The 16377-nt window shown below is 39.6% G+C and overlaps 1 protein-coding gene across 3 annotated transcripts in view; it reads right to left on the bottom strand.

The window, feature by feature from the left end:
* fam49bb (family with sequence similarity 49 member Bb) overlaps positions 1–16377 on the bottom strand; it is a 75843-nt gene that overhangs the window by 34046 nt on the left and 25420 nt on the right. For 2 of the 3 annotated variants that reach the window (XM_065294884.1, XM_065294885.1), the window contains exon 2: positions 15635–15715. The gene's annotated coding sequence lies outside the window, so the exon portion shown is untranslated. Of the gene's footprint in view, positions 1–8714; positions 8739–15634; positions 15716–16377 lie in introns of those variants that run through there. The other variant, XM_065294886.2, reaches the window with a different exon arrangement.

The following is a 16377-nucleotide window of genomic DNA, read 5'->3' as shown; positions in this document are numbered from 1 at the left end:
ACACATGGATACACATGGAAAGACAGGCTGCTGACAGGTGGAAAGTTAAGATGTGAACAGACAGACAGAAAGAAAGCGAAGGTAAAGAAACATCAGGCATGAGAGATCTAACAAGGAGTGACGGAGGTGAAGCTGCAGATCCTGAAATCATCTGTCTGTGTATACACAGTACTGTGTGTGTGTGTGTGTGTGTGTGTGTGTGTGTGTGTGTGTGTGTGTGTGTGTGTGTGTGTGTGTGTGCGTGTGTGTGTGTGCGTGTGTGTGCGTGTGTGTGTGTGTGTACCTGGTAATTATCACATTGTGGGGACCAATTGTCCCCACAAAGATAGGAATACCAGTGTTTTTGTGACCTTGTGGGGACATTTTGATGTCCCCATGAGGAAACAAGCTTATAAATCAAACAAGATGATGTTTATTGAAAATCTAAGGTACAAGAAAGGTTTTTGTGATGGTTGGGGTTAGGGAATGGGGCAGGTAAGGGGAATAGAATATACAGTTTGTACGGTATAAAATGCATTACGTCTATGGAATGTCCCCATAAAACATGGAAACCAGAGTGTGTGTGTGTGTGTGCGTGTGTGTGTGTCATGATGATCCGAGTCAGAGACAGTAAAAAAACTTGCTGACAGTAAATCACTGATCAAAAGCATTTTAACCCACACTGACCGAGCAAAGACCTGCCTGAACTTTTATGCACACTAACTTTCAGACATTACTGCTTTCTAAGAGAGACGACCCAGATGGACACACGTGAGAAGATAAAGCCACTCTGAGGATCATCTGGAAGTCAGGGCTTTATGGAGCTCAGGATTAGAGGTCAAGGTCAGAGGATCTCATGCAAACAGCTGGACTTAAACAAGAGCAAATGACAGATGTGTTTAGCTTGTTGGTAAAAGTTGGCTGTCATTTATTTATCTCTTTAGTTGTGTCAACTGGAAAAGCATTAAAGACAGCACTGGACATAAAAAAAACGGAGAAAGATAAAGCTTGTTAGGATTTACAGGAAGGCCCAAATGGATTTTTGGCGTTACAGTGTGGCTGTGCCACCCACAACACCCTATAAGCTGCAAAGCAATTTGATAAACCACCCAGAACACCTTAGCAACTGAACAGCAACACCCTCGTCCAAAAGACCACTTACATTTTCTACAGTAAATGTTAAAATATAATGATTGTATAATACAGCACACATGTGTACTGTGCATGCATTTTTGTTCACTGCTGGGAAGTTCCTTGATATAAATCTGACCTGAATCAAAGCCATGCCAATGTGAGCAAAGTGTGCCAACCCCAAATCACAACCAACTGCTCCTTTGAACCAATCTAGGAGGTCAATACAAGGACAGCCATCTCAATAATGTGATATTTTAGAAATGTTATACACAAAAAGCAATAAAAAAACTTATATTACACTGAAATCTTTTTTTTTGTATATTATTAAATATATTACACAAATATTGCCATTTGTTCAATACAACATGTACTTTACATTTATGCATTTGGCAGACGCTTTCATCCAATACAAGTATAGATTTTATCAATGTGTGTACCCTAAAAATCAAACCCATGAATGCGATAGGTGTGTTGAAGTAAAACAACCAAAAACATTACAGGGTACATGGGCCATACGCCTACTAAGGCAAGAGCGACGCCTACAGAGGTTCAGGGGTTGGATTAAAAAGTGTGCATTTGCCTCTTAGCTTTACGCACAGCGGTCCCAAAGGGTCCACGCGAGCTCCCATCATGAGCTCTTTCCGATTGAGGAGAGGCTCTGACCTGGTTGTTTTCTTTTGGAAGCGTCCTACTGGGGCATTGCGTGCTGGAGGAGAGAAGCTATGATGGGATCTGGGGTAGGAGGGGGCGAAGAGGGGATTGTCTAAGCCCGCTGGGCACTTACGATTCACTACTGCGTTCTGATTGGCTGCACGCAAGTTCTCCCGCGCTCCACTGTATCCATGGAGTTGAAAAAAGCTGGTGCTACCAAAAACACGGCGATGGCAAATCAGAAAGCAGGCGGAGGGAGGTGTGGGGTTGGATGAGGGCACTGGAGCAGTAGTACGACTTAAGAGCTTGCGCACGAATACATGAATAGCGATGAGGTAATGCGCTAAAAACAGTGGCGCAGGGTAGACAAGCTGATTAATCACAAATTCGGGAACGTTTGACATTCAAGTCCGGAAGATTAACATTCATTGTATGAATGTACCTACCTTTAAGTAGTTTAAATATGTGCAAAATGTCACAAGAAAAATCAGAAACAAAACCTTTAATTCACAAATCACAAAAAGTCAATTGAAAAAACATTGTCATAAATTCTTACAGTAGTTAAATGCATGCATGCACCCGTGCCCACACCAACTCAGAAAAACATCCTGGAAATAAATGCAATTCTGCATGAGCACTGCAGCATGGGAATCCACGTGCATTGCCATCCTACACTATTACTCCAGCGCCATAGGCAAAAACAATCTCTCCATCACATGGCTACGGCCGTGGAGTGGCTAACCGGCTGCCGGGGTTTTAAGGGGGATGGGAATCATGCAATAATCCATTTATGTATGCGATAAAGTGTGCAAGATTGTGTAGAATTAAACCTAATGGGAAATGAACACAACCATGTTATTTTCAGACGCGCAACACTTAACATTAATTTGCTAAAAGGACATTTTATGGAGGCTCAGCAATAAATACAGATCAGTGCATCTTGGGCATGAAATACAGCATATCTGTATTTATTGCATTGGAATGCAATGCATTCAGCTATTTTACAAAACACAAGTATGAGTAATCTGTGCGTGCCATGCATCATGCAGTGTCAGTCTCCCGCAGCCTTACATCCCTGTCTGCAGTTTTAAACTTGACCTAAATATCCTGGGGCGTGCCGCCACATCGCATTATCCGAGTAGCTGTGCTCTGGTCCCGCCCGACCCCCTGACACTCATCCAATCAGGAAGAAAACGGGGGCAGATATCCTTCATCCACTCCGAAAACCAGCACGCACCACATCCATGACCTGCTTGACCCCACCCAGCCAAAGCGATGCATTATGAAAATGAAGCGTGCGTAGAGTCGCATGGATGTGTTTGTTTGTGATTTGTAGCTCCGCCCACACTGGCAGCATTGGGGTAAACAGCCTCTTTAATGTCCTTTTTTAGCATGTTGTGGCAAAACCAAAACAAACAGGAGAAAAGGCCAATGAGGACTCGGTGCTTTGATGGCTGATTGTGATTGGCGCAGACAGTTTGACTGTTACCGCAATAACAACACAGTCAAATAGCAACTGTGACTTATTTACATAAACTACTAGCTTTAACTATGACAACATCTCAGTGTTTCTAGTGTTTCCCGCCATGCTGTATGTTATAAGGTTACAATTTCAATTTAATATGTTCATCTAGCTTTTGGAGCAAAGCGTTTAGCAAATGCATTTTTTTCACATCATTTACAAGTGGGTGGTGGTACATGCTGATAGCCAGAGAGGTACAGTGCAGGATTTTTGGTTAATCTCTTCTTCAATAGGACCTCTTACGCTACACTGTACCACTCACGATCAAAGCTTGAAACCATGGCAACCGAATATCATAAGCCAAAACAGGGGCACCACATCCGAAATGTTGGGAGAAGGAATTTTAAGCCACCGTGTTTAAAGTGTCGGAAGTCTGCTTAATAAACAAACATGCGTTGCTTTCAGGAGCTGCTAAGCTTATCGTATCTTTCAAAGGTCCTTCTGTAAAACCAAACCAAACGAAACATGAGATAAAAGTTGAGAACACAAAATACAGCAACTGAACGCATTCCTGTTTTCAATGTGACAACCGGTGCCCTCAAGATAAAATACTGTAGTATATTTTAGCATTTACTGTACAAGTTGCATTCTTAAGTATAGACTATAATGTATACATTATATTTACTATGGTAGGATTCAAAAACACTATATAGTAAATAATAAAGTACACTACAGCATGTGGGCATACATGCCAATGTGCCACGTAATCTCTCTCTATACATACAGATTAAACAGAGGATCCCAAACCATTCACAACCTGAAAATGCACTGGCACCCATTTTTATCACTGGGTTATTCACTGCAATTAAATCCAATAATTTTGGCACGTATCGTTAATTAGCAATGAAAATGTTAAATGTTCATTGTGGTTTTACTATTCATGATTCAGAGTAAATCTTTGGCATGCAGGAAAGCTGTACGTGCCGAGTGTGTGGGGTGGGGTGCTGTCAAACCAAAATGGGTTTTTTGGGGGGGTGTATGGCATGCGGTGGGTTTGCGCTAAGCTGCACAAGTTTATTATTTCTTAGGCACAGAGTGCCCTCTGCTGACAGTGAAGTAGGTGGCATATACAGCGGGCCACTCCCTAATCTCTGGGGCTGCTATAAATATACTTCATTAAAATTGTATTAAAAAAAATCAAATACATAAACATTATATATATAATTAAACATTTTGGAAGTTGAACAAATATTGAAGGACAATTCTGATCAAGAATCTCCCAATAGTCAGATTTGATATATATTTTAATACTATGTCAGTATTTTTATTTTTTTAAAGCTGACATAAAACTTATTTGCAAGCTATTGAGGCTGTGAATAATACTGTGACCTAGTCTGTGAAAAGCTATAGCTGAAGTTATTTTAGAAATTTACTGTCTGTGAAAATAACCTTGATATCTTTAATATTTACAGAGTCAGATCTGGTCAAAGATTGAAATAAATATGAAATCAATGATTGAAATCAAACTGATCCTCCTAATCTCAAAGTTAGACTTTAGCCTGAATTTCACAGACACTTGTGTCACATTTGTTCAATTTTTTAAGTTCACCAATCATTAATCAATTTCTCATTTATACAGAGCTAGATAAATGCCCCTATTAATAAATAAATAATAACAATAAGCTTAAATACTCCATTAGATCAGAACAGTATGATAGCTTTGTTATGCCAATAATGAATGAGGGGGAAGTACAGTAACTTGATATTATTAACTGTTGGGGATTTTAAAATGCATGAATTTCATACAGAATCAGACCTAAAGCCACATATGAAAGTGACTTTTTAGCCGATTAAAAACCACAAGCAAAAAAATTGCTTATATTTCATTTAAGACTGTAGAAAGGCTGCATGGCCTACAACAGTGGCTTTAAAAGATTCATAAAATGTAAAAATTGAAAATTATTTCTTGCCTGCGCTGTAAAAAAATGCAGCATGAAGTTAAAACAACTCGGTTAATTCAATTCAACCTACTATTTCAAGTTTGACTTGTAATAGGTTGGCATAACTTATGAAAACAAGTTTAAAGTGTTTAACTAATTTGTTAAAGTAATATAAAAATATAAGGGATGCACCGATACCACTTTCTAAGGATCGAGTGCGAGTACCGATATTTTGTACTCGCCGATACCGAATACCGGTGCTTGTTGTACTGTTTTTTTTCATGTGGCAATTTTCTAAGATAAACACAATGAGACTAATGAACATATCAGCATTTTTATTTTTAACAACTATATAAAAAACGAATTATTCTAATGTGCTTATCATCACAGATTTTCAAAGCCAAAGTTTCACAGTCTCCAATAACCTCCAAAGGGCAAAACCAAGGACATAATGCATATAATGTTTACCTGCCTGTCACAAAGCTGTCAAGGTGCTAAAGAAATCACAGACAACAAGACAATAAAATGTGTCATAAAGTGTCATAAAGTACATCACATGAGATATCAGTCTTTGGTATCGGGGTCTTTTTACAAGTACAAGTATAAGTACATGAGCTTGGTATCCAGCCGATACCGATACAGGTGCATCCTTAAAAAATAAATGTGTGTTAATTTGATATCATTTTTTACAGTGTAGGTGACAAAAGACCAACATGACATGCCATTTAGTGGTGAAAATGTAATAAACATTGTTTTCTTTAAAGGCCAGGAACATGTATTAAGAAATATACATTTTGATCTCAAGTTTGCCAGCATTTTTTTGACCACAGAGTTTTAAACACGGCTTTGTAAAACTTAAAGATGTTCAACAGAAAATGATCTTGCTCCTGACCTTTATAGATCAATAGTGCTTTACCCAGAAGAAATGTGTATGTGTGGTATTCATGGGTGGGTGGTAAGTGCAGTGTACATATGACACCCTCAAAATGAAAGGGAAGCAAACCCGATAAATATTTAACTAATCCTTTCCCTCCCTTCAGCTGCATCAACATGTATATGAGATCACCGCACTGACTGACTCACAAAACACACTGACATCCATCCCATGTTTAGAAGATGTCTCATAGACCTCTAGGCATGCATCGCTTAACGTTATGCCGTTTCTTAAAAAGGCAACTATTGCCAAATGATACAGAAAAATGTAAAACATCATGGGGTGGTTTCCCGGACGATTAATCCAGGATTGGGCCTTAACTCTTTCCTGCCAGCGTTTTTTAAAAACAAATTGCCAGCCAGCACTATTTATGATTTTTAATGAAGTTTAATGCCTTCCAGAAACTGTTCTTCTTTAAATATATAAACATACAATATCAAATGAACGAACAGACCCTCTGCTTTCAAACAAAAAATCCTTTTTCACCCCGAATGTGTAATTGTAGTCTGGCTTAATCCTGTTGCATATGGAGTTCTTTAATAGTAAAAAAGATAAATCATTATGCAGTCTGATTCAATTCAGGTTTGCAGGAGTATATTTGGTCAGAAATAAATAGTTACATTATTATAAAATGAAGCTGGCTTCAGTCATCGCTCTCCAAACAACATAAGCAACATATGACTTTGCAGACGGTGCCACCTGCTGGACAACATAAGCAATACCTGTACCACAATCCAACACTGCTATACTGCACCACATTAACATAAACAAACACCACCTGTGTCTATTAAACTTTAGAGACACCAGAACAGTAAAACCACATTAGACCAAAATATCATGTTCTATTTTAGCTACTTTAAAACCAGTTAGTGACTTTATAAAAGCAAACATACAACAGTTTTAAGGTCGCTATAACCGAGCAGTTTTGTGATGTACTACTCAAACTTAAGGCAAACGTTACTATAATTATTGCAAATGCATGTTTTATTACTTTAAAAGTAATATCACATGTGCTTTAAAGTGATAAGACTCACAATTGTCATTTTGCAGACAATAAAATAAGTGGAATTTTTTTTTTTGTATATCTAGGAATGATATTGGAATACTTTAGCAACCATACAGCAATGATCTGGCAACTCCCGGTAAAAACACAACCCATGTGTTCACTAGAAAATCTAATCAAATCAAGCCAAGTCAACAGCACAAGTTTACTTAGAAATGGCATTGTGATGTAAATGAGTAACTAATGCATGGATTAAACTTTATAGACTTGAAGATTAAAACAGATTGTATAACAGATACCTTCAGCTATTAAAAATAACCATGCTTTAATAATAATAATACAGTTTTCTCCAATAACAAATCCCTCAGAGCGATCGTGCAAATCCCATTAAACTGAAAAATCCTCTTGAAGAGGCAATTTTCATCATAACCAGACAGTGGCAGTATTGGCTGACATTCAAGGGAGGGGCTGAAGCTGTCAAAATATGACCACAGGCTTAACTGCCAGACTCATAAAATCCATCTTCTCCTCTCAAAAAAGATGTTTTCATTACCCTACAGTCACAAGATCTGATATAATTCGAATGCATCTCCTGTAACGCTGCATCATGAAACTGTGTCTGGGTGTAATTATGCAATAGCTTATAGAGAGCTATCATCAGATATAAAGGTGTGTTCTCTGGTTGAAAGTGGGCAATTATGTGTGTACCAGGGTGTCTATGGAAACAAAGGCAAAATAAACATGGGTGGCTAGGGACAAAAAGTATAAAAAATATAAATAATAGGAATTAGGCTAAATAGAGTCACAAGGGTGGTGCCATCTTAAATTACAGATTTGAACCTTTTAAATAAATGCACTTTTGGTTTTATATTTTTGTTGTTGTTTTTTCAATTGCATTCATAACTTATGAAAAAAGTCTAAATACAGTACATATCCCAGCTGTCACTGGGGTTGTACCCTTACAAAAAGTACGACTTTGCACTCTTGTGTGACACAAGCAGTTAAATGACTATATGTGATATATTTATTTTAATACAAAACAACAACTCCACACAGACAAGGTCCTAATAAAGTATTTTTTCCATCACAAAAATACATATTTATACTACTTGAAGGCTAAGACACATTCTGTACTCATTTAACACTCTTAAAGCCCCAAAGCTATTTGCCTGGCTTCAGATGCCTCTCAATCTTGCATATAAATAGGGCCACCTTTCATAAACTCTGACCCTGTGATTACATAAGCCACCATCCTAGAGGAACAGGAAGCTCCATTACTCAAGTCCTCTTTATGTCCTCTTAATGCCATTCACTTCCGCAATAGCCATCTTACAGGGGGTGGGGGAAGCTAAGCAAGTTTTTCCCCCTTCATTGTAGTGTAAAAACTGGGGCAGAGATTTGTTAAATAAAGACGTGCTTCTGCTATAAAGAAATGCGATACACTGCTGGAAAAACTGTAGATTGCTTGCTTAGTGAAGAATGTTTTTTAAAAATGTAATGAAAAAATGCAATGCTGATCTCCAATCACAAATGCTAAGAGGAATGACGAACACAGACTGGTTTGCACCTGCAACACATCAACAGCCATAAGGGCAGGAAGAATCCACATACCGAAACACTGATCAAGAATGTCCTACACTCCAATCCAGCAGAATCAAATGAGAGCAAGAGATCAGTACCCAGAATGCTTTACTGCTCCCAAATATCAGGAGAATGCAGAAAAGAGTTTGGAAGAAGTAGACTTTAATGACTTTGACATGTTGACAGAGAAGGTATATTTTGGTTTTTGCTTCTAAGCAGTCTGGTAAATGTCTTGATGTGTGGGTCAAAAGTTACACAGCAACACATCACAGTAAATATGTGAATTTAATTGCTAATAATGAGAGCACAAAGTTTATACTAGCTCTGTGTTCTACTGTACTGTAAATGCTAGTTTCAGCACAACAGACTGTGTTCTACTGTAAATGGTAATGACATCACAACAGCTGTCCGCTGCAGTAAATGCTAGTGACATTGCAACAGGCTGTGTTATACTGTAACTGCTAGTTTCAGCACAACAGACTGTGTTATGATGTAAATGCTAGTGACATCACACCAGGTGTGCTATACAGTAAATGCTAATGAAATCACAACAGGTTGTGTGATACTGTAAATAACTGAGACATCACAATAGGTTTTGTTCTACTCTAAATGCTAGTGACATCACAACAGGATTTGTTAGACTGTGAATGCCAGCGACATCACAACAGGCTGTGCACTACTGTAAATGCTAATGACATCACAACAGGCTGTGCGCTACAGTAAATGCTAGTGACATTGCAACAGGCTGTGTTCTACTGTAAATGCTAGTGACATCACAACAGACTGTGTTCTACAGTAAATGCTAATGACATCACAACAGGCTGTGTTATGATGTAAATCCTAGTGACATCACACCAGGTGTGCTATACAGTAAATGCTAATGAAATCACAACAGGTTGTGTGATACTGTAAATAACTGAGACATCACAATAGGTTTTGTTCTACTCTAAATGCTAGTGACATCACAACAGGATTTGTTAGACTGTGAATGCCAGCGACATCACAACAGGCTGTGCACTACTGTAAATGCTAGTGACATCACAACAGGCTGTGCACTACTGTAAATGCTAGTGACATCACAACAGGCTGTGCGCTACAGTAAATGCTAATGACATCACAACAGGCTGTGTTATGCTGTAAATGCTAGTGACATCACAACAGGTTGTGTGATACTGTAAATAACTGTGACATCACAATAGGCTTTGTTCTACTCTAAATGCTAGTGACATCACAACAGGATTTGTTCGACTGTTAATGCCAGCGACATCACAACAGGCTGTGCACTACTGTAAATGCTAGTGACATCACAACAGGCTGTGCGCTACAGTAAATGCTAGTGACATTGCAACAGGCTGTGTTCTACTGTAAATGCTAGTGACATCAACAGGCTGTGTTATACTGTAAATGCTAGTTTCAGCACAACAGACTGTGTTCTACTGTAAATGGTAATGACATCACAACAGGCTGTCCGCTGCAGTAAATGCTAGTGACATTGCAACAGGCTGTGTTCTACTGTAAATGCTAGTGACATCACAACAGGCTGTGTTATACTGTAAATGCTAGTTTCAGCACAACAGACTGTGTTCTACTGTAAATGGTAATGACATCACAACAGGCTGTCCGCTGCAGTAAATGCTAGTGACATTGCAACAGGCTGTGTTCTACTGTAAATGCTAGTGACATCACAACAGGCTGTGTTATACTGTAAATGCTAGTTTCAGCACAACAGACTGTGTTATGATGTAAATGCTAGTGACATCACACCAGGTGTGCTATACAGTAAATGCTAATGACATCACAACAGGCTGTGTTCTACTGTAAATGCTAATGACATCACAACAGGCTGTGCGCTACAGTAAATGCTAGTGATAGCACAACAGACTGTGTTCTACTGTAAATGCTTATGACATCACAACAGGCTAGGCCCTGCAGTAAATGCTAGTGACATTGCAACAGGCTGTGTTCTACTGTAAATGCTAGTGACATCACAACAGGCTGTGTTATACTGTAAATGCTAATGACATCACAACAGGCTGTGCGCTACAGTAAATGCTAGTGACATAGCAACAGGCTGTGTTCTACTGTAAATGTTAGTTTCAGCACAACAGACTGTGTTCTACAGTAAATGCTAATGACATCACAACAGGCTGTGTTATGATGTAAATGCTAGTGACATCACACCAGGTGTGCTATACAGTAAATGCTAATGACATCACAACAGGTTGTGTGATACTGTAAATAACTGAGACATCACAATAGGCTTTGTTCTACTCTAAATGCTAGTGACATCACAACAGGATTTGTTAGACTGTGAATGCCAGCGACATCCCAACAGGCTGTGCACTACTGTAAATGCTAGTGACATCACAACAGGCTGTGCGCTACAGTAAATGCTAATGACATCACAACAGGCTGTGTTATGCTGTAAATGCTAGTGACATCACACCAGGTGTGCTATACAGTAAATGCTAATGACATCACAACAGGTTGTGTGATCCTGTAAATAACTGTGACATCACAACAGGCTGTGTTATTCTGTAGATGCTAGTGACATCACAATAGGCTTTGTTCTACTCTAAATGCTAGTGACATCACAACAGGATTTGTTAGACTGTTAATGCCAGCGACATCACAACAGGCTGTGCACTACTGTAAATGCTAGTGACATCACAACAGGCTGTGCGCTACAGTAAATGCTAATGACATCACAACAGGCTGTGTTATGCTGTAAATGCTAGTGACATCACACCAGGTGTGCTATACAGTAAATGCTAATGACATCACAAAAGGCTTTGTGATACTGTAAATAACTGTGACATCACAATAGGCTTTGTTCTACTCTAAATGCTAGTGACATCACAACAGGATTTGTTCGACTGTTAATGCCAGCGACATCACAACAGGCTGTGTTCTACTGTAAATGCTAGTGACATCACAACAGGCTGTGCGCTACAGTAAATGCTAATGACATCACAAAAGGCTGTGTTATGCTGTAAATGCTAGTGACATCACACCAGGTGTGCTATACAGTAAATGCTAATGACATCACAAAAGGCTTTGTGATACTGTAAATAACTGTGACATCACAATAGGCTTTGTTCTACTCTAAATGCTAGTGACATCACAACAGGATTTGTTCGACTGTTAATGCCAGCGACATCACAACAGGCTGTGCACTACTGTAAATGGTAGTGATATCACAACAGGCTGTTTTTCGACTGTCAATGCCAGCGACATCACAACAGGCTGTGTTCAACTGTAAATGCTAGTGACATGATACCAGGTGTGCTATACAGTAAATGCTAATGACATCAGAACAGGCTATTCTCTACTGTAAATGCCAGTGACATTACAACAGGCTGTGCTCTACTGTAAAAGCTAATGACATCACAACAGGCTGTGCGCTACTGTAAATACTGTGATAGAACAACAGGCTGTGTTCTACTGTAAATGCCAGTGACATCACAACAGGCTGTGAGTTACTGTAAATGCTGGTGGCATCACACCAGGTTTGCTATACAGTAAATGCTAATGACATCACAACAGGCTGTGCTCTACTGTTAATGCCAGCAACATCACAACAGGCTGTGCTATACAGCAAATGCTAATGACATCACAACAAGCTGTGTTGTAGATGCTAGTGACATCACAACAGGCTGTGCATTACTGTAAATGCTGGTGACATCACACCAGGTTTGCTATACAGTAAATGCTAATGACATCATAACAGGCTGTGCTCTACTGTTAATGCCAGCAAGATCACAACAGGCTGTGCATTTATGTAAATGGCAGTGACATCACAACAGGCTGTGTGATACTGTAAACGCTAGTGACATCACACCAGAGGTGCTATAGAGTAAATGCTAATGACATCACAACAAGCTGTGCATTACTGTAAATGCCAGTGACATCAGAACAGGCTGTGTGATACTGTTAACGCCAGCAACATCACAACAGGCTGTGCTATACAGAAAATGCAAATGCCATCACAACAGGCTGTGTGTTACTGTAAATGCTGGTGACATCACAACAGGCTGTGTTGTTCTGTAGATGCTAGTGACATCACACCAGGTGTGCTATACAGTAAATGCTAATGACATCACAACAAGCTGTGTTGTACTGTAGATGCTAGTTACATCACAACAGACTGTGTGATACTGTAAATGCTAGTGACATCACAACAGGCTGTGCGTTACTGTAAATGCTAGTGACATCACAACAGGCTGTGTTCTACTGTAAATGCTAGTGACATCACAACAGGCTGTGTTCTACTGTAAATGCTAGTGACATCACAACAGGCTGTGTTCAACTGTAAATGCTTGTGACATCACAACAGGCTGTGTTGTTCGGTAGATGCTAGTGACATCACAACAGGCTGTGTGATAGTGTAAATGCTAGTTTCAGCACAACAGACTGTTATACTGTAAATGCTAGTGATAGCACAACAGACTGTGTTCTACTGTAAATGCTAGTGACATCACAACAGGCTGTGTTCTACTGTTAATGCCAGCAACATCAAAACAGGCTGTGCTATACAGAAAATGCTAATGACATCACAACAAGCTGTGTTGTTCTGTAGATGCTAGTGACATCACAACAGGCTGTGTGATAGTGTAAATGCCAGTGACATCACACCAGGTGTGCTATACAGTAAATGCTAATGACATCACAACAAGCTGTGTTGTACTGTAGATGCTAGTGACATCACAACAGACTGTGTGATACTGTAAATGCTAATGACATCACAACAGGCTGTGCGTTACTGTAAATGCTAGTGACATCACAACAGGCTGTGTTGTTCTGTAGATGCTAGTGACATCACAACAGGCTGTGTGATAGTGTAAATGCCAGTGACATCACACCAGGTGTGCTATACAGTAAATGCTAATGACATCACAACAAGCTGTGTTGTACTGTAGATGCTAGTGACATCACAACAGACTGTGTGATACTGTAAATGCTAATGACATCACAACAGACTGTGTGATACTGTAAATGCTAATGACATCACAACAGGCTGTGCGTTACTGTAAATGCTAGTGACATCACAACAGGCTGTGTTGTTCTGTAGATGCTAGTGACATCACAACAGGCTGTGTGATAGTGTAAATGCCAGTGACATCACACCAGGTGTGCTATACAGTAAATGCTAATGACATCACAACAAGCTGTGTTGTACTGTAGATGCTAGTGACATCACAACAGACTGTGTGATACTGTAAATGCTAATGACATCACAACAGGCTGTGCGTTACTGTTAATGCTAGTGACATCACAACAGGCTGTGTTGTTCTGTAGATGCTAGTGACATCACAACAGGCTGTGTGATAGTGTAAATGCCAGTGACATCACACCAGGTGTGCTATACAGTAAATGCTAATGACATCACAACAAGCTGTGTTGTACTGTAGATGCTAGTGACATCACAACAGACTGTGTGATACTGTAAATGCTAATGACATCACAACAGACTGTGTGATACTGTAAATGCTAATGACATCACAACAGGCTGTGCGTTACTGTAAATGCTAGTGACATCACAACAGGCTGTGTTGTTCTGTAGATGCTAGTGACATCACAACAGGCTGTGTGATAGTGTAAATGCCAGTGACATCACACCAGGTGTGCTATACAGTAAATGCTAATGACATCACAACAAGCTGTGTTGTACTGTAGATGCTAGTGACATCACAACAGACTGTGTGATACTGTAAATGCTAATGACATCACAACAGGCTGTGCGTTACTGTTAATGCTAGTGACATCACAACAGGCTGTGTTGTTCTGTAGATGCTAGTGACATCACAACAGGCTGTGTTCTACTGTAAATGCTAATGACATCACAACAGGCTGTGCTCTACTGTAAATGCTAGTGACATCACAACAGGCTGTGTTATTCTGTAGATGCTAGTGACATCACAACAGGCTGTGTTATACTGTAAATGCTAGTTTCAGCACAACAGACTGTTATACTGTAAATGCTAGTGATAGCACAACAGGCTGTGTGATACTGTAAATGCTAATGACATCACAACAGGCTGTGCGTTACTGTTAATGCTAGTGACATCACAACAGGCTGTGTTGTACTGTAGATGCTAGTGACATCACAACAGACTGTGTGATACTGTAAATGCTAATGACATCACAACAGGCTGTGCGTTACTGTTAATGCTAGTGACATCACAACAGGCTGTGTTGTTCTGTAGATGCTAGTGACATCACAACAGGCTGTGTTCTACTGTAAATGCTAATGACATCACAACAGGCTGTGCTCTACTGTAAATGCTAGTGACATCACAACAGGCTGTGTTATTCTGTAGATGCTAGTGACATCACAACAGGCTGTGTTCTACTGTAAATGCTAATGACATCACAACAGACTGTGTTCTACTGTTAATGCTAGTGACATCACAACAGGCTGTGTTGTTCTGTAGATGCTAGTGACATCACAACAGGCTGTGTTCTACTGTAAATGCTAATGACATCACAACAGGCTGTGCTCTACTGTAAATGCTAGTGACATCACAACAGGCTGTGTTATTCTGTAGATGCTAGTGACATCACAACAGGCTGTGTTCTACTGTAAATGCTAGTGATAGCACAACAGACTGTGTTCTACTGTAAATGCTAGTGACATCACAACAGGCTGTGCGCTACTGTAAATGCTAGTGACATCACAACAGGCTGTGTTCTACTGTAAATGCTAGTGACATCACAACAGGCTGTGTTATACTCACAACAGGCTGTGTACTACTGTAAATGCCAGTGACATCATAATCACAATAATTATAATAGCACTGTGTGTTACTGTAAGTGTTATAAACCAGTGACATCACAATAGTTATAATAAAGTAGTATTTTAATTTGACTTAATAACCGTTCTAATAGTAAAATGATTTCACTGCAACTAAAATACATTTGAATGGACTGCAAGTTGTAGTGATGCTTACCAACAGAAAAGCAGAGGTTTCAGACGTGAGGCCTACCCAGGCGCTGGGCCAAGGTCGTAGTCCTGCTGAAAAACTAACAGTCTGCAAACAGATGAGGGGGAGAAAGAGAGAGAAAAATAGAGTCAGTCTAATACTAATTACCACTATAAATAAATATGCAATTTCAAAAGATTCAGTTGGCAAGCATTGGCAACTGTCCCAAACAATGAATGAACAGCATTTCCCATTTCATTTAAAAATTGCCTTTGTTTGTCCTTTACCACAGAATCAGTGTTCATGTGTCAACGGCATCAATACAACTACTGTACTTAAAGCTCCAGTCTAACAACTGACCACAAGACTCCGTAGGTAAATCTGACATAATAATCATGCTTTAATATTCAACCCAGCTTTGAGTCAGTTTTTGCAGACTTCACAAATGGCATGGTGGTAAGGTATGGGAGGTGCTCTGGCCACTTCCTCTTGTGCAACACTTCCTCCCATTCACAGCAGACTTCAGCTTCCCATTGTGCTCGCTTTACCCTCAACTCATCGTGTTACTTTACACTGTTCAAGGCAGCTGGACGGATGGCTACTGTGAAGTATCCACAAATAATTAATTACTGTATAGTAATAGTGCGTATAAGGCAAGCATCATCATTAAAAATTGTTTTTAGACTTTGTTTTTTAACTCGTTGTACTGTTTGCTCTTGCAGACACGAATGACGTCTTAAATCGTGTGGCTTGTGAAGGAGAAGTGCTGC

Source organism: Paramisgurnus dabryanus, chromosome 22 (assembly GCF_030506205.2).
Source record: "Paramisgurnus dabryanus chromosome 22, PD_genome_1.1, whole genome shotgun sequence".
In the NCBI taxonomy this organism is placed as follows: Eukaryota; Metazoa; Chordata; class Actinopteri; order Cypriniformes; family Cobitidae; genus Paramisgurnus; species Paramisgurnus dabryanus.
This window is presented reverse-complemented; position numbering and strand designations above follow the sequence as displayed.